The sequence below is a fragment of the Melozone crissalis genome, unplaced genomic scaffold (assembly GCF_028551555.1).
Source record: "Melozone crissalis strain CALT ecotype California unplaced genomic scaffold, PUWL_Pcris_2 ptg000033l_1, whole genome shotgun sequence".
NCBI classification, from domain to species: domain Eukaryota; kingdom Metazoa; phylum Chordata; class Aves; order Passeriformes; family Passerellidae; genus Melozone; species Melozone crissalis.
The window spans coordinates 930967-957463 of NW_026535811.1; the positions used below are offsets into that span (position 1 = coordinate 930967).

A 26497-nucleotide genomic window follows, 5' to 3' on the forward strand; every position below is an offset into this window, starting at 1 on the left:
ATTCAGCACTGTCTTAGCTCTGTCTTCATGAAAATCATAGAAAAATATTGAACAATTTCAGCAGGAAAAGGCCAGAAAATCCTATTCCTAGTGTGCATAATTTGAAGTTAAATTCACCTTTGATGTATCAGTGCCTTGGTTTACAGGCTGCCCATTTATAAGTCTCACATTAAAGTCAACGTCCCAGAGTGATTTCAATAAAACATTAAAGCTCCAGGTTAACTCAAGGAGATGAGCTCTTGGACGGGTGGGCACAGCATAACCAGGCACTAAAAGTTCCCTCTGAACTCTCCATGAGCCCTTTCAGGACAAAACAGAAAGGTCTTTCCTTTGCTTCCATTAAAGCACTCATGAATTTTTGAAGTAGCATTTAAAGGGTTTTCATGCTAGAGGATGCAGTGAGTGTAAATGAGGTCATTCTGTAAGAATTTCAGCTGAGAACATGCTGGATCTCCTTTCCTGGCTCAGCCACTTCAGGGATCTCCGAGACAGAAACTGCCAACTGCTTTCCCCCTGAATCTGAGAACTGAATAAATCCAGGCAGCAGCCTGGCATTACCTCTGCAGCAACACTTCTCTGCCCACCACAAAATAAAAGCATAAAAAGCATTCTACTTCATCTTTGCTTTTGACTGAAATGCCAAATGCCAACATCAACATTTCTTATTGGCTTCCTTCCTCATTCCCAGGAGCTGTGGGAGGTGGGAAAAGAAAAATGGGAACATGTCAGTTTGTGCTCCTATTTACGAACAATTCCTGCAGGGTGGGGAGGCCCTGCTCAGAGCCATCCTCACCCTGAGCCCAGGGGTCTGCTGAGGGTCAGACCCCATGTGGGAAACACCTTCAGGAACAGCTGGGGAGGCCCTGCTCAGAGCCATCCTCACCCTCAGCCCCGTGCTCAGCCTGTCTCCTGAGGGTCAGACCCCAGGGGAAAACACCTTCAGGAACAGCAGCTTCCAATCAGGAACAACAGCAACCCTCTGAGGAGATTGGGACAGTGATGGGCCCTGGGCAAGCTGGACTCACAGTCAGCTCAGAGAAACAGATCTCGCCCTTCTCACCCAAGGCACTGCTCCTGCACAGGCAGCAGCAAGCAGCTTTGGAGGAGCATGAGGAGAGGGAGAAAGGCACCTGACAGCAGAGCAGAGCCAGGAGCGACCTCCAGTGCAGCAGGAATGCACGGTCTGCATGGCCAAACAGGAATTATTAAGTCACAACTCACAAACCCCCCTGACAATTTTATCTGTCCCTTCTCACACTTGTGTAGACTTGGCTGAACATGCTCCAAGGATCACCAGGGTTATCATGAACATCTCTACTCACACCACGAGGCTCCTGGCACACCACCTTTCAGGAATTCACCTCTCACATGGCTCCATTTCCATGGTGGGGATCACAGACAATGCCAGCAATGGCACCAGGTACAGGCATGTGGAGAAATGCAGCTGAATTTTACAAGAGATGCTCACAAAGCCCCAGTGGCGAACAAAAACTCTGAATGGATGGCAGGGACTGGGCCAAAGCAATGGCAAGCATTTTAATTCTCAATTCCCATGGCCACTATGACCACAGGGAAACAAAAAAAAAAAAGGAAAAAATAAAGAGTTGAATCCTTATATGGACAGCACTCTACCGTCATGAATCCTGAAAACAGAAATAATTGTCACTTGCATTTAATAGTATGAGGGAAACAGGAAAAAAACTGAATAAGAATATGAAGTAGGCAGTTCATCCTAAGCTCATTAGAGACTGCTTTCAAGTCTGCAAAGAGAAATTTAAGCAATGATGCCACTACTGTCCCTCCTGCCCCAAAAGCAAGGACGGTCACAGGGTTTTACTGCTCCTGTGTAAATCCAGTGGCATCAGCTCTGCTGCCCAGGAGGTGAAGCTTTGCTGAAGCTGCCAGATGCAATAGCAAGATAACTTCCTGCTCCAGCAGCCTTGCAGAGTTTGAAGAAAGGCAGCAAATAGCTGGGGGCAGCAACTTCTTATATTTCCTCTGACATTTCTACCACATTGTGAGACTCAGATTCTGACTCTGCATGAGATGGCAGCTGCTTAGTCAAAAGCTTCCCCGGGAAACCCAGAAATATGAGAGCACAGCCTGCATCTGCTGCCATTCTCAGAGCACACACTCCTGCCTGAAGAGAACAACAGAAGAAAAGGATCTAAAAGAAGCCTGTGCCTCTTCTGCAGTGAGGCTGACGTGCCTGGACATCAGAGAAGAAGTTACTGTGGCAGCAGACAGAGCAGGTCTCTCCTCTCTCAGCTCACAGAGGCTGGGGTGGGGTGAGTACAGGCCCTGGACCTCTGCAGAGGGTGGCAAGTTCAGGCTCCACTGATTCTCCACCAGTGAAAGCAGCCAGAGGCTGGAGAAGCTGTGCACCACAGTCAGGACTTGCTGTGCTGCAGGCAGCATGGAGGGGATGGCTTTGTGGGAGATAGACCAACACAAAAAGAAGAGCTGAACAGAAGCAGCAGCAGTTACAGGGCTATCACAAAAGCACTTGGATTCAACTCAGCTATCTTTTTGTGCTCCTGCTATCACTAAATTATAGTCCCACACTGCAAATGTATGTGATGTAAAGACTGCCATCCCATCATGACCTCTCTGAACAGCCCTGAGAGACACCTTGAGCCCCTAAACCACATTCAGATTTTCTGTAATGACTCAGTTGCAGAGCTATTCTCAGGGCTTAACAGCTGCCTGAATGGTCCTTCAGGCTCAGCAAGGGACACTTGCCAGTGACTCATCTCTGGAAGATCTTTATCATCATTAATAACTCCAGGAGAGGAGTATCCACAATTGTGTTGTGCTGGATTTTATTATTTTAGGTTGGGTACACAACGTATTCTTCTATGGATGTCACCAGCACTGATCAGGACGCAGGTTGTCATGAGACCCCTCCAAAAGCCTGTGGTCTGGGAGAGGAAAAGTAAACCCTGCATTCCCTGCCCCGGGTGAATCCCTCAGATACCCCTTGAGTGCCCAGCTGATATTTCAACAAAGGCATTTATAGCCATTCACAAGAGCACACCCTACCTTTGGCATTTTTGTTTAGTTTTGTGTCTGTTACCTTGCAGTTCATGCTTGCCTGTTTTCCACAGCACTTGATGCAAAGAGCATTTTCTTCACAATTAAAAGGAGAGCATCTTCCAGAAATCCCTGGGACTGTGAGAAACTGTGCAGCCCTGGGGAGGAGACAGACCCTGAGCTAATGAAGCATTAAACACATCCTTAACTAATCTGAAGCACGGTAGTAGTACCACTGTAACTCCAGCTGGCCATTCCTCTTTGTTTCTAGATAACCTATCAACGTTCCAAAACTGACTGTGCTGCAAAGACACCAGATTTGATCCAGAAGAATCATGTGTGCTTCTTCTGTTTGGCTCCCAAACAGTGTAAGTTTCTGAAGAGAAGTGTGAATCGAGAGGGAGAGGATTCTGAAGGTTTTCAAGCAGCTGGAGGCTTTTCCTCAGGGTAGATTTTGTGACCTGGCTATTTAGCAGCATTAATCCTCAGCTGTCTTGTTCATGATACAAATTTGTCATTTGTCTGTGTGCACTGAGTGGAGAGACAGCAGCCTGTCAGTGGCAGAGCAGCTGCTCCACTCCCAGCACACAGATGGCCAGGATGCAGCTCCGTTCTTTCCTCTCTTTATTTCCCTCCTATCTTATCTTATTTTATGCAACCCCCTTCTCCTCCACCCAGTTCTTTCAGTGGGGGGAAGGAGATCCACTTGGACCTCAGTGTTCCGAAAGAGCAAGTGATGTTTTTGATGCAATTGCCTCCTGGGTGTCTGCAGTGGCAATCTATCCCCACCCAGACAGACAGACAGACAGCAGCTGCACAGCTGCTCTGGCACCAGCAGGCTGGCAGATCAATGGCAGGGCAGGCAGGTGCGGTGCTGGTCTGGCTCACGAGCTGCCAAGGAATCCAGGAGGAAATCCCTGCCTGCTGCAGAGGGCAGTGTGGTTTGGAAGCTGCTCCAGCACGGCGGCTGCTGGTTTAATCAGAGCAAAGCCAAATGGATGAGCCCACTAATTCCTGCATGGTGCCAGCTGGCACTGGGCCTTTGCTGGAGGACTGAGGGAGGCTCTAGAGCCTCAGTGGCACCCAGCTGCCACTGGTGGGCACACACAAACACAAACGCCTCAGGGGCAGCCTGGGGGCAAGACTGGTATTAGAATCATTAAACATAAATAACCTTACCACAAAAGAAGGTAATAAAAGGAACCCCAACTCATCAGTGTAAAGAACAACCTAAGACTTCTTCCCCATTCTCCTTCACTCGATAAAACAACAAGTTATCCTGGGCCACCCAACAGGCTGCCAGCTTGGCTGAAGGTCTGTGCAGCTTCAAGCATTTTACAATAAAAACCTTTTCAGTCTGAGTGGTGCTGTCTTTTGTTTCTCCATTTTCATTTGTCAGGTTGGCCACAGAGACTTTCACTGTCGTGTTGTCACTCCTGCCACAGTTCTCAAGAGCACTGAAATGTTCACACACACATGGATGGATGAGTTTGTTTCCAGCAAAGGAGGAGCATGACCTCCTGATACCAATACAGCACTCTGTGAGCCTTGTGAGCCTGCACAAGGGCACGGGGATGAAAAACAGACTCAGCCTCAAGGACCAGCCTCTCACCAGGCACTACAGAGCAAAAAAAGCTGATAGAAAAACAATACCATTTAAAACCTGGACAAAACTGCTTCTTCAACAAAAGATGGTAGAGGTGAAGAGCTTTCAAGTCACCATGAAAACAGAGGAAACACTAGACATCCAATATGACAAGTAACTGAAGAACAACACGATTTAGATTTTAGATCCAGTGGCACAACCCAACCAGAACATTTTGCTACACATGAAACCAAACTCTGGAAAATTACAATAGCAAAACTTAGGTGATAAGTGAAAAGGGGGAGGAATCTGTGTATCAAGGCACACTGGGGAGCTTGCTGAATCTGTGATGGTGGACAATACCAACCGCTAAGGGCTCTAGCCTTCACAAAATCACCTCTGTTCAATTACAGAGAACTGTTTTTCCACTCCTTCCCAGCAGGTCAGTGCTGGGAACCTGCCACACATCCAGGCAAAGCCAGCAAGGAGGGGAAACTCCCCAAAAACTAACCCCAAACCTGAAAGATGTTCAAAAGCCTGAACAAACCTAAGCACCATTTCTTAGATGTTTTATTCAGGAAAAACTTTCTCTGACTGTCAAGGGCAATCCCACCTTGAAGGTGTGATTACACTCAGTAAAAGTTAACTGTAAGTCAGGCAATTTCTTCCCCCAGGCCTTATTGAGCAGGCTCCTAAGCATTTTCCAAATAGCATAACAGCAGTTGTATTGAAAGGTCTAGAATTCTTATTTGTTGCGGTTATTTTTTCATTATTCTCAAACTGTGGAGCCTCAGCCACAGACTCACAGACCACAACTCGACAGAGGGAGCTGCTGGGAATGCAGCACAACAAAAGATAATTAAGCATTAAGCAAAAATAGAAGCATGTGTTCTCCCAGGATACACTCTAGGCACAATCATTTGTGGGTAACTACAGAACAGTGACAGCGTTTCCACAAAATCTCCCACCAGGAAGCCAGATGACTCAAAAGCAGACCTGGAAACTCCTATATCCTTTCATTTTCAAGCAATGAGGGAGAAAAAGCCAAGATGTCACAAAAGGCTGGCGGACTCCATGTACGCCATGCAGAGTCAGCATCTCACTGATTCCCAAGGCGCCGCTGAGATGAAGATCAGGCAGCAGCTCCCAAGGAAGATGCGTCAGATCCTTGGTGCTGTGCTCTCCACACAGGGTCAATGCATGAACACTAAGATCTGTTTGCGTCAGGGCTGGAGGCACCACTCCCAGACATCTCCTGCCACTTCCCAAAACGTCACAATCCATTTCACTTCCTCACAGTAAGCCAAAACCATCATAAATTAACAACAAAACTGAATATTGGTCTGAGCAGGATCTGCGGCCCTCACATCCTAGAGATTTCTGTTCCCACAGTAGGAAGATAAGGGCTTTGCTGTAGTCAGCAAAAGAAAGTGATTTTAAAGCATAATCAAAGCCAGTCTCTCTTAAACAGCTTCAAATATTCCCTATGACTTTGCAAATCCTGACCAAGGGCACCATCTTGCAGCACTTCATTCCAGCACAGCATTCTGTGCTGCTCAGTGGCATGAACTGTCCTTAAATTCCACTGAGTCCACTGATTTTTCCTGTTCTTTATCAGCTGAATATCATACAGGCAGGTGGGAGAATGTGCATCTCAGTGGATGCAGGAGGTAAAAAACCCCACCAATAAGGGGGAGCCAAAGCAAAAGCTTTTCCTTGCTTCCATCTGGGATTTTGAATGCATGCACAGAGCTGTACAGCCAGCTCAGGCAGCAGCAATGACTGCCTAAGCTGCACCATGTCCCTCCAGGAGGTCTCTGATCCCCGGGGGCCATCCCAAACCACATCCCGCCCCCAGACTGTATCCCATAAGGAGGTCCACTGCCCCAGGTTATGTGGACATTGTTTGGCAGACACAGAAAGCCATTCTGAGCTCCTCAAGGCTCCACCAGGCTTTGCAAAGCTCAGATGGACTGAGCAGGAATCCCAGCAGCCGTGCAACGTTCTCCGCATTCCCCATAACAGCAAGGAGCATCCAAGGGCATGTCCCAGGGTTTAGAGCTGCATCCAGCCATCCAAGCTTCCCAGCAGCTGAGGGGATCCCCTCAGAGAGGCCAGCCAGGCTCTGCCCAGACATGCCATCTCCTGGCTGAAAACAACAGCAAACCTCACCTGCATTTTCCAGCAGCTGTGTCCGCAGAAGAAATGCATCATCCAGATCCATAAAGAAATGCATCATCTAGATCCATAAAGAAATGCATCATCCAGATCCATAAAGAAATGCATCATCTAGATCCATAAAGAAATGCATCATCCAGATCCATAAAGAAATGCATCATCCAGATCCATAAAGAAATGCATCATCTAGATCCATAAAGAAATGCATCATCTGGATCCATAAAGAAATACTTCCATCTAGATCCATCTACATCCACTACGCACCCAGCAGAGCAAGGTGTTGGTTTAAGGCTCAGCTGTCACGCTCAGTCTATTAACACTTTGTGTCCGCATGTTTACCCATGTACATCTGTGTCCCTGCATGGAAAGCCAAAGGAAAAACAAGGAATGCTTAAGAAATCCTTAGGAAGGAGCCTGGCTCAGTTACCTGCCCCACCACCCACCAGCTCTGCCTCTGACCCCCTGCTACCCACAAAACCCAGGCGCCAGCCTTGGCAGAGTTCAGAGCACCCCACACCCAGGAGTCTGTGCTCAGCAACGCAACGATCTGCAATTTCAGGGTGCTTTTATCATCCTTCTTGCCATAACAGACTTGGGGACAAGAAATGACCTCTAGTTTGACCACCCGTGGGGGCAGCAGGACACCCTTCTTCACAGGATTACTCGATATTATTTTCATTTTCTAAGTGTTTTTCTTCTCCTGCTGTTAACACTGTGGATGGAGAAGCTGTTGAAGGAAGGCAAGCAAGCCAGGAGCTGATGGGGATACACAACTTCCAAGATTTATCAGCCGATTGGCCTGAGTGAGAGCAAAGGCAAGGCAGAGAGGAAGGAGCATCACATTTCTGCCTATGCATGCAGATGGTATCTTCATAAACTTAAATTGTTGCATCTTCCAGCAAGCACAAGAATTTTTTTCAACAACAATGGTGCTCCATTTTAATTATTTTTTCCCCTAAGCTGGAGATTTATTCTCTGAATGTGGCTCAAGTGGCAACTGAGTGTCTGTAGAGGTCTGAGCACAAGGCAGTGAGCAATCTCCCTCACACAGCCATAAAATCCAAGTGTGAATGTGCAAGGCAGGGAATGCACTTTGCTTTGTGTTTACACTCTGCCTACCACAGGGTGGTCTCAGTGCCTCAGCCCAGGGCTTTAAAGGCAGAAAATATTCACCAATAAACAATAGATACTAAGGCAGATAAACGAGGAACTGAAGCTATTTGTTAAATAGGCATGACAAAGGCTAATAGAATTAGCATCTATGGGACTTTCCTTATGCTACAAAATAATTACAAAGGCCAGGATTAAAGTGTGAATGATCAAGAAACCTCCATGAGAATTCAGTAAAGATCTCAGTGTATTCAGAAGTAATAGCTCTGCAATACAGTTACATCTCTCATTAGGCATTGTTAAAAACTCCATGAAAGGGAAATGAAGTTAATTGAATTTAAATCAGCTAATAAATATTCTTTTGCATAGTCTTTTCCCAGCAAAAAAAATTAAAAGAGATGATACCAGAAGTGTATTACCAATGTTAAAACCAGCAAAAGAAAGCTTATTATACTCACATACAGTAAATTCCAAGTGTAAACCTTGTATCTTATTCGGGGCTGGGATAATTCTTCAAACCAAATGTTCAGGTAAACTGAGAAATGGTGACTGAAACATAGTATACACAGGAAAAATCTACCTTTTACCCTGGATTAATATTTTCTGTCTGTGTAACTGCAGACAATTCTGGTAGTCACATAAGCACACACTTATGCCTGAGTATCTCCAGGAAATAGCTTAATAACAATAAATGAACAGAAGTCATGGAGAATACAACAGAAAATCAACTCACACTGGAATTATACATGACAGAATTAATTTGGGAAGCATGCTGCAATGCCAAATTTGATTCATGCAAGTAAATCTCACTAATTTGGGCCAACATCTGGCTTCTTATCTGAACTCTGCAAGCTGCTTCCTGATTTCCCAAAACTGGCTGGGATATTTTATAAGAACCAAGTCTTTCTCAAATTTTCCAATACTTTCTGTCATCAGGGATGCCAGAATTACCCCAGGTAGGTATTTTTGCAGGTACTGGGAATTGGATTGATCCAGACTTCACTGCTAAGTGTTCTGGTCTGAAGGCCAGGTATCTGCCAAGGAAGGTGGGAGCCTACCTTGGAATGGTAAATGTGACCCCCTTCCCCCAGATCACCAGATGAGGAACTTTTGTGACCCAAGTTACACTTCATTAAAAGAGGTTCATCCTTAAACCAGCATTGTAAATGCTTGTCCACGTATTACCTGCCTGCCCTTCAATAAACCATTTGTGCTCAAGACAGACAAACTGTCTCCAATTTTTAAAGTAGCCACTATGAATCAGAATAAATATACTCCTCCCTATCTTGCAACAATGCCATCTTGGAGCCCCGGTAACTGCACCAGTTCTGCAGGAAGAGCACGTCTCATTTATAAAACCTCTTAGTTTATTGTGGGATAGCAGAAATCTAGTGCAGGAGAGACTGCCTGTTCCAACAAGGAGACACAGGTTATCACACACTGTACTTCTCAGGGGTCTGACCAGACTTTGCATGGACCCACCCAGCTCGGATCTGAGGAGAGAAATGGAACAGAGCAGTGACACAGCAGAACCCACAGCTGCACAACCCTCTGAGATGGCTCTCCACATTTCACCAACAAGCTGTGCCTGTTACTGGGCTCAGCAGGGGAAGAGGCAGCTGCTGCCCCAGACTATCCACTGGGTTATCCATTACTGTCCCAGACTGTCCATTAGGTTTATCCATTACTGCCCCAGACTATCATTAGGTTATCCATTACTGTCCCAGACTGTCCATTAGGTTTTCTTTGCCAGTTATGGCTGAAACTTGAAACAGGAAAACCCCAGGCCTGTTTCTTTCCACCTTTTCTTTAAGAGGAGAATTCATCATGGGTCCAGGAACACAAATTAACAAAGTCAATGCAAACCCAGTAGTATTTCTAGCCCAGCCTGCTGTGCTCACCACTGGAGCACCTTCCATCACTTGCCTCCCCTATTTTCCCTCACCACATGATCAGAACAGAATTCAAGATGCTCCAGCATTTGTTATTTCACGGAATAACAGCAGCCAGGTGATGCTCATGTATTTCCTGCATCAGAAGCTGAAGGTGGAACGAGACCCATTAACTCATCCATACAAACCCAAGGTACCAGGGCACGACTGCCCTTGCAGCAGACCACAGAGGGGGCTCAGCAGCCAGCTCCAACAGAGGAGCTGGCCTGGCAGACTGAGGAGCTTTGTTTCCAATCCTGCACTCCAGTCCCCAGGCACAGCCCAGCCAGGGAAGATGGGACTCCAAATGATCAGCCCTGCAGAACATTTCCCCAGCTCTTTGTGCCACACCAAACAATGTTACCACCATTTTCCATGGAAGATTACTTAGCTTCATTGCAGGCAGCTTTTCCTGATGTTCAAGGTACCTTCTCTTTTGCAGCCCATTATGTCTAATCACACCCCCGTGCAAAGGCTAAGAGATTATGTTCCTTGAGTAATCACACCTGAAATCAATGGAGTCTTTGCTTCTCAGATTATCTATATTAAGTATTTTTAATAATTCCTCAGAAATCAGTCCCTTTGCTCTCCTCATCAGCTCTTTCTGTTCCTGCAGAAACTTTCCAAGGGCAAGTAGCTTACAGTTATGGCAGGGAGCTCAATGTGCTTTATCCAGAGTGCAAACGAAGAGCTGTTATTCTCTGTCCATAAGTGGGATATCCTGGACCCCGTGCTGTCTGTACAGTGCTGCACTGAGCAGCCACAGCCAGGCACAGGCCCCTGATGTGCTCCAGCCCTGTGACTGCAGGTGCCCTCGCACACCCCGTGCACACATTAACCCACCCATCATTCTCTCCTCTTCCCAGCCCTCAGTCTCCTTGGATTGCTCTGCATCGCTGCTGTGCCTGCACAGCCAGTGTATTGCAGTAACTGCAGGCACACGAGTTCGACATGCAGAAAGGCAAAACTCACCCATCCCTCTGATGCCGTTCATGGTCCCTGGCATGCTCCCTCCCCAGCTGCCATCATCCTGGCTCTGCACCTCACCCCTCCCGAGCAGAAACAGGCTTTACCCTTGCTGAGGAAACGCACCACCACATCTCCTGACAGAGCTGCTGCTCTGTCTGCTCACAGAGCACATGGAGGCACCTCTGTGGGGGTACCAGCATCTCTGGGATCACAACTGTGCCCCAAGCCACTCAGCAGCCTCCCAGGCAGATTGAATTTCAGCCTGAGCAGCACAAAGGAGGATATTGTGGCTATCTGATGGGCACAAAGGGAGTTGCACTTTACAGCTTCTGGGAGTTTTCAAGCTGTTGCAGGGTAATGTGACAGAGAGTAAAGATCTTTCAAGTAAAAATATCTCAGAATAAAATTGACATCCCATTTGTTTTCAGGACCGGTCTTCGTTTCAGATCCCTAGTCATTAAAAGAAACAATCTTCAACTCAATTGTGTGAGCAGAGGAATGCCCAGCACCACTGAGTGGCATTTTCAGTTAGCTGTCAGGTTCCATTTAGCATTCTGCACTGCTCCTGTGGCTTGGTTCGCCTGGAAATTTTAAATGCAAATGCATTTCCAAGATGACTTGAGAGAACAATATCAGAATTTTACCTCACACGACAGCTCCTCGCTCAGTTCCATTCAACTCCCTTTTCCTCATTCCCATATACACAGATTTGCTGCTGCTAAAAACAAAAGGCTTAAACAAGAAAATCTTTATCTACTATTTTTTGCTGTTGAAAGACTTTCCCTCACTCTTCTGTTTAAAGAAACCTAAACCACAGCTTAAGTAATGCTTTAAAATTGCCTAGAGCTCCAACTTGAGACACAGAGCAGGCAAGGAATTTCTTTAACAGTAGCGAATAAAAGCACTTAATTTAAATCATCCCCATGCATTATTTTCCATCTTCCAAGGGCTAAATATGCGCTGGCTAATTAATCACTCTTTTAGAGACACCTCAAACTCAGCAGTGTTATCCTGTGAAACTGAGGGAAAGCCAACACCTCCGAGAGGATGTGCTGCAGGACAAGCACTGGGATTTTGTCTCTTCTTTGTGCTCAGTGCCAGCGAGTCCCGGGCCACAGATGGAGGCAGATAATCACCAGCTCTCATAATTCAACAGTTTCTTGAGAGGCTGTGACAGGGATATTGGAGAGGCAAATTTTCACTGACCTTTTTATGAAGGCATTTATTGAGCAGTGACATTGCACCACTTCCAACAGTGTTAAATGACCAGAACCAGACCAACAGTTCTCCCTGGCACGAGGATGGTGCTGAAATGACCAGAACCAGACCAACAGTTCTCCCTGGCATGAGGATGGTGCTGAAATGATCAGAACCAGAGTAACAGCTCTCCCTGGCACTAAGACATTAATGAAATGAGCAGAACCATCCCTAGCAGTTCTCTCTGGCACAAGGATGGTGCTGAAATGATCAGAACCATCCTAGCAGCTCTCCCTGGCACAAAGACATTGCTGAAATGATCAGAACCATCCTAGCAGCTCTCCCTGGCACAAAGATTTTGTTCCCCACATGTGAGACCAGCCACTCATGTAAATGGAGGCACAGCCTCAGTGCCGCTCAGCAGCTTGTGCTGAGCCACATGGGATCAGAACACATTCTAGAAATTCCAGTGCCTTCATGCTGCAGCAAGACATGCTCCAGTTTGCACTGTAAAGAACAGCTTTGTGATTTGCATTTGTGATTTATTTTCAAACACACTCACAAAAGTGATACTTTAAAGGAAAATGAAGAAGTAGGCCACGTCAGCAAGCATGAATGATCTGAGCCTCCAGCTCTGGACCAATCTATCTTGCTGCAGTTAATATCCATATTTAACTCTACAGTTGAAAGAGGAAATACTATTTTTAGCCATTACCTATTACTTTTGTTCAGAGATTAAGTGCCACATACTATTACAGTATTTACAGAGCTGTTCATCAATCCTGACAGCTTCTACACTACAAAAAAAATTAATTAAAGTAATTTCACTGGCATGCTTTATTGTGGCCAGATTTTACAACCATAATTCTATCTACACAAATTAAATGAAAGTGCCTCCAGAATGGAAGTGTTAGGACTTATGACCGCAACCCAAGGATCAGATTTTTTAAAGCGCTCAGGGTGTGATTTTCTTATGCACTGAAGGTAGAGAATTTGGCTTACAACAGACACATTTCCCTCACTGTCTCCCAAAGCACTCTGGATATAAAAGTCTGAATATTGAAAAGCAAAACCTGAAAATCTAGCAATTAACTCTGGACCCAAAGTACAAGCTAGAAGTATTCAAAATATGGCTATGTCTTGGGTGATGAGTAAGTACCTCTGGAAATTTTTCTTATACTCTGTCTGCTCTGCAATGTCTTTTTTACAGAGTTCCACTGGGACTGTGTCTTAGCTCCATATTCCTTCTAGAGTTTTCCCCTAATTAGATTATTAATAAGTAACAATGAGATGAAGCATGAAGTCAATCAACGATGTATATTACAGACATGAAATCCCTGTCAATACGTGTTTCATAACAAGTCACTTATCGCTAGTCTACCACAGAGGAACTACATTTATCCACTGCATTCACCTGACTCCCACAATGAAGTTTTAGCTCTGCTTGGGCTACGAGGCAAGTTTCAGACAAAGAACAGTTTTGCCAGGCAGTGCCACAGCTCTACACTCAATTACCTACGGGATGACAAGTGGGTCCATTATTCTATAGCTGGCCTATACTGAAGTATTCCTTTAATTAAAGTTATAAGAAAGCTGCCTAATCATCACCTAATAATTGTCTTTTCCTAAGAGCTAACAGGTGCAACAGAGAAGAAATGACAAGAATTTATTTTAAATGAAGCATCAAAATTTAGCTTTAGACCTATCTTCTATTATTCATCAACATGCTAGTAAACACAAAACCTAATTGTTTCCTGCAATTTACCGTGACTTGCTTACAAGTATGCCAGCTGGAAACTATGAGCGTTAGGAAAGCTAAACAATTTCCTTTAACCTTTTTTAAAGGCTGTTCTCTCTTGTTGCTTCTGCAATATCAAAGCACAGGCATACATACAGCTTAATGCATTCCTGAAGAACACGAAGACACCGGACCTTTACCAACGATCCCTTACGAGCTGCCAAAACTAACAACGACCGCACACACACACAGAGACTGAAAGGGACAAGCCCATCTCCTGCATGAGCCATCGCAGACCGTGCATTTCAGGGTGGAAACATGCAAGATCATTCTGCAAGAACATTTTACTCATGCATTCAGGTCTTACTCGCGTAAGTAAGGCTTACAGTAGTCAGAGCACAGGAATCACATTTACAGCCAAGTCCAGTTACCTGAGATGGCCATTACAGACTGGAAGAGAAGGAGAGCAGTGTCGGCACAAACGCTGAAGGCAGTAAAACCCGCGAGCCCGAGCTCCGTCCAGCATTCCCAGGCAGCTTCCCAAAGGCTGCCAGGGCTGCGTCTCACCCAGCGCAGCTCAGAGCCACGAACAAAGCCGGGAGCCCCCGCGCCCGCGGCTGCCACCGAGAGCCCCGAGCCTCGGCCGCCGCCCGGCCCGGGGCTGCTCGGAGCCGCAGCCCCCGGCAGCGCAGCCCGTGTCCGCCGGGCGGGGGCCGGGCACAGACCCGCGGCCCTTCCGCGCAGCTCTGCGGGGCGAGCCCCGGCCGGACGGACCCGCACCACCCGCTTCCCCCGCAGCGCCCGGCCCGCACTCACCGCGCCCCCGAGGGCAGAGCAGGCGGCGAGGCCCGGCCCGGCCCGGCCCGGCGGGTCGGGGGCGCTGAGCGGCCGCGACCCCTCACGGAGCTCCGCCCGGGCAGCGCACGGCGCACAATGCGCGGCCGCGGAGCCACGCCGGCGGGGCGGGCACGGGCGGGCCGGGGGCGGAACCCGGCTGCGAACCAGCGCCCAGAACCGCTGGAGCCGCCCGAGCCCAGCCCAGCCGGGCCGCCGGGGGCACCCCGGGGCGCGGCCTCAGGCCGGCCCGGCACCGCTGCCCTTGCCGTGCGGCCCCAGCCCGGCCCCAGCCACAGCGGAACAAGGGATAGCGACCGGGCAGACACACGGACACAAGAAAGGGGCAGGTGTAGGCAGCAGCGCATTCACGCGTGCCAAGGAAAAATGATGCTGCTCCAGGTGCTCCGGTGCTGGAGGAGCTGGGAGGCCACTAGGAAGCATCACACCCTTCTCCATGGGCACGCAGAGCCGGCATGCAGCGGTCCCGGCGAGGGCTGTGCTGGGGCTGGCCGGAGCGTGCTCCAGTTCCCCTGGATCATCCCAAACTGCTGCTCTGGCCTCGGCTGGGAGGGGCAGCTTGGATCTGAGCTATGCGATTTTAGGTACACCTTGCAAGGGTTTAAACCAAAGGCAGTTTTACAAAATCAATTCCACCTTGACTTTCAGCCACATCGAATCGTAGCTTGGTTGGGCTATCTGGCAGGCACTGCTCTCATCCCTGCTTCAGCTGTCCTGCTTGAGGGAATGACAGTGCCAACAAGCGAGTTCAAATGCCAGCTGTGTTTGCGTGTTACTGCCACTATATCTGTCACAGTACCATGGGTTTCAACCTACACAGTCTCAGGGACTGCTCATGCTTCATAGTCTTCCAGTGCCAGCTGGTCATCACCATTTACTGGAACTATTTGATCCAGTTTGCATTCCAGCTAGGAGGACTTTAAATGGTGATGGTATATCGAGGAACTAAACTTCTGTTAGGAACCTCTTACGGCCTCAGAGCCTCACTTTGCTGGATTAATTTGTGATTATGCTAGGTAGGTGAAATACCATCCCAATATGGTGTCTTGGTGTGAGAAATATTTAGTTTTCACCAAATATTTAGTTTTCACTAGATGCCATAGCATCTAGCTGATAAATATTTTGCAAAATAGCTGCAATAGCTAAAACATCAAAATGAACATAAGGTTACTTACCATTGGGTAATTTTTGAGTGAAGCATTCTTTAGGAAGATCTGAAGTTTTTCATCCCAGTCAGTGAGTTTACCTTGAGAATACACAGTGCACCTGAGGGCTGAGGATGTTTGTCCAGAATGCCAGGGACCCACCGTCCTGCTTTGATTCAGTTGCCGAATTTGCAGGCAGGTCCCACACAGCATCTGTAGGAACAAAACTACAACAGTGATTGGCTGCTTGAAGGAGGATCCATCTCTGTCTTTCCTTTGCAACTATGAATTTTGGTGTAAATGGTTCACTATGAACTGGGCAAAGGAACAGGCTCTTGCCCCGTGACCTTCCTGTTGGACATGAGAACACTGCACGGTGGCAGCGTGAATCCCAGGAATCTACCCAAGATTGCTGCCCTCTCACCGCACTGCCCCCATCGTGCAGGGCCTCTGCAGAGAGGGTCCCTGTTCCTCACGCTGCACAAGAGCTGCACACACCACTGCCCCTTGTCCTTGCATTTCCCAAAGCCCCTCGTGTTCCACACTGTCCCTGCCTCTCCCTGCAGCAGGCATTGGGACTCTGCCCGCCAGGACCCTGTCTCATCACCTCCTCTGATAAAAACAAACTAACAAACCAAAACCAAAACCAACCAACCACAAAAGGAAACAAATCAAAACAAACAAAAGAGAATAATTTGAATTTTGAAGTGTTGCAGGAGGTGAAAGCTGTTTCTGCAGTGCTCTGCTGCACATACTGACGCAGGTAGTTTTTCGCTGTCATGCTCTAGCCCTTCCAAATCTGTCACTTACGCAGGTCCAGGGAATTGCTTATAGGATTTCTCTGGGCATCTAAGATTTTGGGTGATTAATACATTTGGACTGCTGTTGACCTTGCTGCTAAGGGGTTGCTGCTTTCCATGACAGTGTTGGCTGCATTTCCCTGATTACAAAAAGGGATTCCTACATCTCATACCATTAAAAGTTTAAGTGCTAGTGGTCTCTTCGCCTAAAGAGTCCACATGCATCATCTGCAGGGATTTCAACTTTCTACAAAAATACTTTAATTTTAATATTTTTCGTTTTCTATTTTTGATTTGTTTTTTGATCAATTTGTTTATTGCTGCTAAGGCTCTTCCTTAAGGGAGTCTGTTTTCTTTTTTAACTACTGTTTTTAGTACCCTGAAGAACAAACTTACAGTAGCCCTATAAAATAGATTTTAAATGTTAATAGCAGTGTACTAGTAATGGCATAGGGAATGATAATATCTTCTTTAAAGTCCATTCACCAAAATTACCTCAATAAATAACATTATTACTCTGATACTAGACTAAAAGCAATGAAATCATAAATCCTTACATATTTGCTGTTTGTTGAAACAATTCTTTCAAAAAATTATCATAAAAGATCTGAAATTTCTGCAAGTCTTCAACAGCATATCCTGTTTGTCTTTGAACAGACACTACTTTTTCCAAATTAAAAAAACAGTGGTTTTGTTACTCTGAATGTATCCTGATATATTGCTCCCATAATAACTGGCTGCCCAGAACTGTTCCGAGCTGTTTTGCCTCATTTATCCTTTGGCTAACACTTGTTTGCAGTAGCACCTGTAGCTGACCTTTCTCCAACAGCAAATACAAACCTTATATATTTGAAGGTTACAAGTTTTTTGAGCTTAAGCTGCTGGCATCTGCTGGCTCCATAAAGCAGTGAGGCATCAACACAGACACCTTGGAACAACTCACTGTGAGGGAGAGGAGAAATAATGGAAGACTGGGAAAATTCCAGCTGCTCATGAACATTACTGCCTTCAGGAAGGAGCTGAAGACCTGGGATGATGTAAAAACCAGAATGCCAGTAGGTAGCTCAATACTCCATCAAGATCCAAAGCTTGTAGGTTTCATATTTTCAGAAGCCAAGTCATATCCATGCAGATAAGGCCATACACAGATAGTACGTGGCATTCCTGCCTAAAGGACAACTCTGCTGTCATGAACAGCTCAGCTTCTGGTCAAAATATCAGGACATTTGCAAAGAACAGCTCTGGGTGAGAGAAACATCCTTGTTAATAAGGTGGCTTTTTTGTGCTGATACCCTGAGAAGTTCACAGAAATTTAAAAGACAAAAATGCTTATCAGTACAAAAAATGAACAACCTATCCAAATAACGGAAGGAAAAGCCTGTGTGTCATCAGAAATGCTGCCTGCGTAATTTGATTTCTTTGGAGAAGGCCTTGGCTCCATATTATGACCATTCCAGCAGCCAAAACATACACAATTACATGTATAACCTTCCTGCTCTTATCTAATCTTGGTTTTTCAACCTCCTTTTAGCTTTGTAACTGAGACATCTTCCACATGACTGACTCTGCAGCCTCCTACATGCTGAATGCAAACCCGCCTGCCAGGAGGATGGCTTTTGTGTTTGTACCTTTGGGTGGACCCCTCAAAGTCAGAGACACTCGGGAGTGCCCAAGGAAAGCAGTGAAAGGTAGTGGTTTCAAAAGCCACCCTGGAGGAGCATTCCAGGTAAATGAGAGGGAAATCATCCCAGGAGCAGCAGCCAGCGATGAATGAGGTGGGTGGGAGCGCTGCAGGGCACTGGCTGCCTCCTGCCTGCTCCATGAGGGGAATCCTGCACCCAGGCCTCAGGCGTGTGTTGTACCTGCTGTTCACACAAAAGCAAGGTGCGTTCTAAAGGCTCCTTAGGGCTTCTTTCCTCTGCACCAGAGATGTTGTCTATGCCACGTGCTGCTCTAATTAATACCTTTGTTTAATGAACAATGTGTAGGGGAAGATTCTGTGATGGAGAAGACTGGTCAGAACAGCTACAAATCCACTGAAGTGTTTCAAAGTGATTTGTATAACATTTTTCAAGTTCAGCTGTGTACAATTAATGTGCCTTTTTTTTTTTTTCCTGTGGGAAGTACCTGTTTTCTCTTTACTGTGCTTCGTTCTCCCAGTTCAAGACAGTTTGTGCCCCAAGAGATGCCAGTGGAACAGAGATGGAGAGAAGAAAAATCATGCAAGGAAAGGTTCACACACTTCATGTGACCACTTCTCTGGTGCCCTCTACCCCTCAGGACAGAGGAAAGCATACCCCATCCCAAAATATTGCAAAATGAGAAGAAACATTTTGGGGAGGCAGGTTCTCGGTGTTTGAGGTGTTCAATACATGATGGAGGAGATCATGAGATGTCAGTGCTGTGCAAAGATCAAGGCACTCAGAGCAGATCTGCAGAGACCAGGCACAGAGGATGGAAAAGCACTTTATGGTGAGCTCATGACTCAGTACCATGATTTTCCAAAAATGCTGGTAACAGGAGAACAAAGTGTCATTTACTACCAAAAATTATTGCCAATCCAGTCAGATTGCTAATTCATTTTATGAAAATCACCAGATTGTGTGATGGAATTTCAGACTAGACCTAGCTTTTATAGAAATCTGTTGGTCTTTTCTTTCACAGGCAGCTCCTCAAAGACAATCTAGAAGGTGTTCAAATTTAGTCTTCCCTACACCACAAACCTGACTTGCTGACTTTTTAGATCAGACAATGACAAGTGTCTAGGAGTCACCTGAGCAGAGGAATGACTTCAGAGGTTTATAAACAAATCTCTCCCTATTCATTGTGTCCTAGAGAGGCAGACCATTGCTCCCAAGCTGTCTTTTAGGGGTTTTTGGTGGGTTGCAGCTATACACACACACTCAGCTCTCTAAGATATTTTCTCTTACATAAGCAGAGCTTGGAGGACGCTCACAGCTTTGCTCAGCAGTCATTAATTTTCCCCCTGTGCTGCAAATTGCTGCTTTGCTGCTGCTTCCTCTGCTTTACCCCAGCACCCAAACATCTCTCCCGCTTGGCCAGATTCAACTGCTCCCTAAGGGAAGGAGCATCCTTGCTTTTTTCAAAGACCTCTTTACACACCCACTCTCCTCTCAAAGGGAGATAACCTACAAAGCAAGGACAATCAAAACACACGCTGTCTGTCACACAGAGCTGTCACTCTCAGTGTGCAGATGGCAACAGTATTTGTTACTCACTGATCACCAGTGATCTGGGGACATGGCTTGACTTTCCAGCCTGTGCTTGTGGCAGCTTCCAGGACCAGCAGGAGCACCAGGAATCTCCTTTTGGAGCCTCGTTAATACCCACAGGCAGGCCAGAGGGGATCACCCAGCAAAGCTGCAGGGCAGGAACAATTCACAAGCTGCAGATGAAGAGAAAAAGAAAGGACATCATCAGATCCTCCCACAAGCTAGACTTAATGCATGGAGAGGAATTTGCAGCATCCCAAACTTGGAAAAAGGGCATTTCTAAAGAAAGCCACCTGCTTTGACAGTATTTTAGGGGTGGTGGGTGTTAGATTCACAGTGTTGAGACGTTGAATTTGTCAAAAGATTGGGAAGATGCTTCAGCCAAGAAGCCCCAAATATCTGTTGGGAACAGACTTCTTTTTCAGATCTGATGGAAGATATCGAAGGAGTCAACTTTAAAATGGAATCACCCTATCTGCTGCCAGTAAATTTTCTGAGAGTGTGCTATAAAACTAAACTAGACTTAATCTGTTAGATCTTACTTTCTGTCACATCATCAGATAGGGTTGCAGAATCACACACCAGCACAATCCTCATTTTTTCAGGAGGTTCCATAAACGTATGGTCAGTCATTGTGTGTGTATGTGCTATGGATGCCAGAATAATTGTCAGCAAAAGCCTGATGAGTGAAGAAGTAAAGAACAATCTCTTCCTTGTTCTGCTGGCAGTTCAGAATTTCAGTGCTTCACATTTTAAGTTATGCTGTACTTGTGCATGAGAAAATAATTGCCACACAGGAATCCACATCTCAGGTATACTGTGGAGATCTCTGGGGCACCACCTTGATAAGTGCAAAGGGGGTAGAAGCTGTTCCACTTCCATGAGCACTGTGTTGTCTGGTGACCAGAGGAGTCAGGAATTGTCTTGTCTGTTGTCCCCATTAAAAAAAACCCAAACATTGTCCATAAAAAGATCTTTCTGCCCAGGGAAAAGGTTCTTGCTCAGCCCCAGCAGAGCAATTCCTGCAAGGTGCCCTTGAAGCAGCAGGAAGACACCCGAACCCAGCAACGCTCCCCTGCAGGCAGGAGTCTCTGCACACTGAGGAGGCTCCTCTGCAGCCCGTGGAGCCCCTGTGTGTCACAGCCGTGTGCCAGTCAGGCAGCCTCAGCAGCAGCTGAGGAGGAGCCCCTGCAGCAGCCAGGCAAAAGCTGCCCAGTGCCCTGGGATGGCGTGTGATCAAAGGAGACACTGAAGGATAAAGCCTTGCAGGAAAGGCCTTCACACTGCAGTACCAGCTCCACCAGCTGCCGCTTCTCACCATTCATTTCTCCTGCGCAGGCACATCGTTAATGCAGGCAGTGAGCTCCTGGGAGCTCCAAAGTGCTGGCACCTCCTGCCTCAGTGCCTCCTGTGCTTGTGCAGCTTCCCAGCAAGAGGGCTTGGGCTGTGCTTGTAAAGATGCAGTTAGCTAGCTGTCTGCAGGCCCAGAGCAAGAACCCTGTATCTGAATGAGGACAATTCATTCCAGGAAGTGGGCACACCCAAAATTGGCTGAAACCAGGGGCTTCTGTGAGTTCCACCTGACTTGCTAGCTTTTTCCTCCCCAAACCACTAAATTAATTAAGAAAGCAAGGCAAAAAGCCTCAGCAGCACACAACCTCACTGCATAAAATTATGCCTCACTCAGCAAAAAGAAGGAAGCGAGTAAAACGATGCAAGTGATTTATATCATTCCACTTGCTTTCCAAAGGGCCGTGTGAGCATGCTGCAGTCACTCATTTTTAACTCTATCTCACTGCTGTTATGGATTCTGTGAACTGTCTGGCTGAGGCGCTGCTGGCCTCTGATATCCCCCCAACCCTGCAGAGACCCTTCACAAAATCTCATTACAATGGGCCTAACTTTTGTCATAAAATAAATTGCTTATCCACAATGACCTCACAGCTGGAACGATGAGCTGAGGCAATCCTGCATGGAAAAGTGCTGACCCAGCTCTCACAACATCCAAATTCAGCATTTTGTAGCAGGTGGCCACAAAACACGGAGACACAAGGTGAGGTTTGCACTCTCCTAACTTCCTCAACCCGCCATACTGTGAGCATCAGGGTATCAGCATTAGCCCCTGCCACAGGGATAACACTGGGGAAGGACAGAACACTTCAACAAAGCAGAAAATGCCTTGAAAAACCTTTCTCTTGATCTTGCCATATATTCGTTATGTCACACAGGTACAATCAAGCACACCTCTGGGCAAGCACATGGAGCCAGAGGATCTGAGTCCCAGTGGAACCAACAGTGGAGAACATACATACACGCCCTTTTGAGCCCATTTTCACTTCTGACACAGTGTTAAATAGCCCCACTGTAAACAAAGTTCTCTTTCCCTGAGCTGCTTGGGCAGTAGATCACACCTGTGTTATGTGAAGGGTAGCAGATATTTAATTTTCCTCCACAAAGCAGTCCTGCATATCACTCACCGGTGTTTCTGCACCTCCATCTGGATTTTGGGGGAGCACCCTCTAATGAGGCCTCTGCTAGTGCTGTGCAGTTGTCAGGCACACATGAAAGAACTGATCAAAATCTTAGGTTTCTTCTTGAGCTTTAACTGATGTTTTCTTTAATTAGAGCATCCTTTTGGTTTTTAATTCTTTTTTCCAAACGTCAAAGCCGGTTGCTTCAAAGGATCATTTCAGTCACCCCTGCAAGAAGAGAGAAAATTGCTTGGAAAGATTAAAGGGAGCATGAGAGAAGGAGGTGCAGACTGACAGCACAGAACAAAATATTTAATGAATGCTTGATCCTCCTCCCCCCACAGTGACTCTGCAGAGGAAATGCAGAGAACAAATAAGATTTTTGCATTTAAGACACACTCATGACAATATAGCAGAATAGTAAATGCAACTTCTGTGACATTCATGAGACCTTTTGTGAAGTTTCTCTACTCCAGGCAGATCCTGGCAGTTCCCTACTCAGGTATCATATTGCTGATACTCATTCCAGCTCAGAAGAGCTTCAGAAAAGCCAATTTTAATTCTTCATTCTCAGTTCTTTTCTTCTTTCTCACAGCAATTTAAATTAAGCAGGATAGGCCTCACATCACAATACCTCATCTTCTAAATACACACCACATAATGTAGTAAAGCCTTTGGATAGAAATGTATTGTTTGACAATACAGTATTTCTAATATTTTAATGCTCTGCAGTTGCTCCTGTGGGTTTCTGTTGCAGTGCATATTGACAGAGAAATGTGTACATGTAGAAGAGTTCAGAAGAATGAAATCCAGCTGCATTATTGTGCACATATAAAAAATACTAGTCTTGTTTCAACCTAGGCTCTAGTGAATATCCATTGGCTGTTTTTAACAGCCAAAGCTGTGGGCCTGATGTTAACACAAACCTACTGACTTCAGTGGGACTCTGCATGGAATTAAGAATATCTTTACACAGCACTGCACTGTTCCATGCAGCTGATCCAGGAAGGAAAATTCACAGCAGCTTCCGGGAGCATTCAGCCTAAGCTGCTTCCCTCTTTGGAGCAATGCTCATGCTGCCTATGCAGCTCAGAACTAACAGAGGCTGCATTTTCTGATGGGGAAGGGATGACTCAAAAACCTGACTTTTCGTGCCAAAAGCAGCCAATTTGATTAAACTTTCCCAAAATTGTTCAGCTTAAGTATTGTGAAGGACTGGGAAATTTTAAGGCACTAAACAGACCCAGTCATCTCCTCAGTGGGTAGGACAAACCTACCCTAAACCTACTTCTAAAAATCTTAGAAAAACATACCTGCACTGTATGAAACAAGCCTAAGAACCACGGATATTTCTAGTCTAAGCCTGATATTTTCCAAATACAGAGACTTCAGGAAAAGACAAATTCAATAGCAAAAATGAAAAGACTCAAAGATCATGGTCTCTCAACTTTCCCCTTTCCCATTTACAAGCCGGCAGTTTATCTGCCCAAGACCACATTTCAAAGAAGCCAAAATAAGGCATAAGGATGAAATTTGTGACTTCAAGACTGGAAAGCCTGTCCTCATTCCATCAAACACAAGTCAAGCACTTGAACAGACCTGACAGTGATCTAACAATCTCCAACAGAGGAGACCCCACGATACTAAATGGATAATTACCCCAGTTCTACAAAATGCATTGATTGGAAGTTGGAAAAGTTCATAGCTGGACGAAAGACATCCTTTTTTTTGAGGTATGACACCAGTAAAATGGTGACCAATGAGGGAACTACTGCACTAGCATCACTTGCCAGGTCCAGCTGTGCAGTGCCCTGAACACACTCCAGCCCCAGACACACAGCTGTTATGTTTGGCTTTGTTACCTTTTGGGACTTTACTGGTGTAAACACACGTGTGCAGTCTTGTAGGTACATACCCAAAAATGCCACGTGAACCTTGTGAGAGTACTGCTTTTCCCAGCTCTAGCCAAGGAATACACGGTCCAGACAAAGCAATAAACCCCACAACCATCCCTGCCTCATTTGCTTGCTCTCTCCTGTTCTTTAGCTGGGACCAGGCATCTCCGGTTCAAATGGCTGCTTCTAACCCTTTGTTTTTCCCTTTCACCTGAGTGTTCAGGTCCTCCAGCAAGAGCAGTGGCAAAAGCCTCAACCAAGGAATTTTCACTTAGTTCAATTTGTTGTCCATTGACACAAATTCCTGATCGTTAATTGAGATCAATGATTTGAGGGGAAAGAGTACAAACACTAGAGACCTTTAGATCTTTCTAAGGGTGGGCATTGTAGCAATCTGAACATAAATCTGTTACACATTGCACACCTTGCTCCTGTCAGCTAGGTCACCTAATGTTATAGTACCTGCTGCAGAGGTTGCACCTTATCCCTGTAAAACACACAGGCAAGAACATCATACCCACATAAACTCCTCATGAAACCTCAGCATCAAAAACACAACCTTTGTTCCAAGATTAGTGTAACTACAATGGATACTGATATGCCTGTAAGCCCAGCACGGCATTTTGCAGGCCCAAGGGGATGGTGAACACTGTTCATTTGATAAGCAGGAGCCTTTCCCTTTTGGGGAGTAAAATGATGCACTGAGGGATGCAGCTCTCCCTCCCAGAGCTTCCTCCATGTACTGTGGCATTAACTGAGATCCCACCTTGTCCCATCACTTGCAATTCCTTAACCCTTCCCTCAAATTCTGCAGGGCTTTTACTTCATCAAACCCTCTCCCTCTTCAGGAATCTACACAAGTCCCTACAAAAATACTGGAAATGCAAAATATTTGCTTGCATTTACAATTCTAAGCAAAGAAGTTGCTGAAGAGAGCAGCTACGGTGTTCCATTTCATTTCTTTTCAGGCAATTCTGGGCAAAAGATGAAGACAGATTCCTGACTGGGATTCCTAAAATATGTCTAATCCTTACATCTCTTCGGCTTCAGAAAGAGTTGTGTAGAATGTACAGGATAGTCTGCTATCAGTTTTTTCCCTTCTGCTAGTCCAAGGATATGATGCTCATCACAAACTGCAGAAAAATTACATGGGAGAAGCTGCTTAGATTATTGAAGTGTTAGCTGTGGATGTGAAAAGAGGCCTCTTGCTGCCAAAAATTAGGCTACAAGACGTCAAGCCATCTGCAGCAGGGTGGAAATTCTAATGATATCACATTGAAATAATAATTTGCTCCATATTTACTTGCTTTTCTCTCTCTTAAAGAAGGAGACAAGTAAACAGTGAAGGTAGTGAGCTTCAGAAATAATTTTCTAACACAAATAAAATAAATACATAAATAAATCTTCATGCTGGAAAACTCAAATGCAACAAAAGAGAAAGCAATGTAGGTATTTGTCCCAAGCCTCCCCCAGAGCAAAGCAGGCAGAAACACTTTGCTGCATTGCTTTACTTGGCATGCCCATATGGCAAGTGACAATCCCAAATCTCTGCCACACTCACTGGCTCTTTACTCGTGCCAGGTTTTGCTTTTTGCTCTGCTCACAGACACTCTGAGGCAGCCCTCTCTCACACAGATTTGCAGATGAAAGAAACAGGATATATATTTTAAGAGACCTACATCACTTAATGCAGGGGTCCTCCAAAATCTCCCAAGTCAACACATTCTTTATCTAAGCTGTTTATCATTAGATTATGCAAAAACCCCCAGACTGAGAAAAGCAAAGAAGAAATACAATCCTGAATAGGAATACTGATACTGACCTGCTTGCAGAGCTGAACTGTTCATGCCTTGGGATGCAGACACGACCTGAGCACATGCCTCCTTACCTGAAGGGAGGCAAGTTTGAGAGAAATGGAATCTAGATAGCAATAAAAATACTGGCTGATACAAAGCCTTCAAAAATTCCAAATGAAAGGATTACTTTTCACAAAATGAAGGCAGTCCTACACTCCCTGTTTGAAATTAAAATGATAAAAGATACCTGTTGCATACAATGGGCCCTCCTAAAGAAATGGCATACACTTCACACTATCTTTCCTTTTATTGTCTGCTTGTGTCTTTGACTTCAACTTGCATTCCGGAAAATTTTATTACAAGTAAGTAAATAATTACATTAGTCACTTGTTATTAATTCTTTTTCCATATTCTAGTCTCCTATTCCAGGATTTAGGAGCAACTCAGCAATGTAAAACCCAGGTGCAAACCTTGTATCAACACCCAGTAAAGACAAGGCTGCAAAAGCTGCAAAGGGATTTGGTGAGCAGTTATGAACCACAGAGCCAGTGCTCTAAATTG

General features: G+C 45.8%; 2 protein-coding genes across 4 annotated transcripts in view; both read right to left on the reverse strand.

Annotated features, from left to right (window-relative positions):
- PRR5 (proline rich 5) overlaps positions 1-14599 on the reverse strand; it is a 58136-nt gene extending 43537 nt beyond the window's left edge. Inside the window, exon 1 of one of the 3 annotated variants that reach the window (XM_054282165.1) lies at positions 14558-14599. The gene's annotated coding sequence lies outside the window, so the exon portion shown is untranslated. The other 2 variants (XM_054282163.1, XM_054282166.1) reach the window with 2 other exon arrangements.
- ST8SIA1 (ST8 alpha-N-acetyl-neuraminide alpha-2,8-sialyltransferase 1) overlaps positions 1-26497 on the reverse strand; it is a 317230-nt gene that overhangs the window by 171045 nt on the left and 119688 nt on the right. The gene's annotated exons all lie outside the window — the stretch shown is intronic.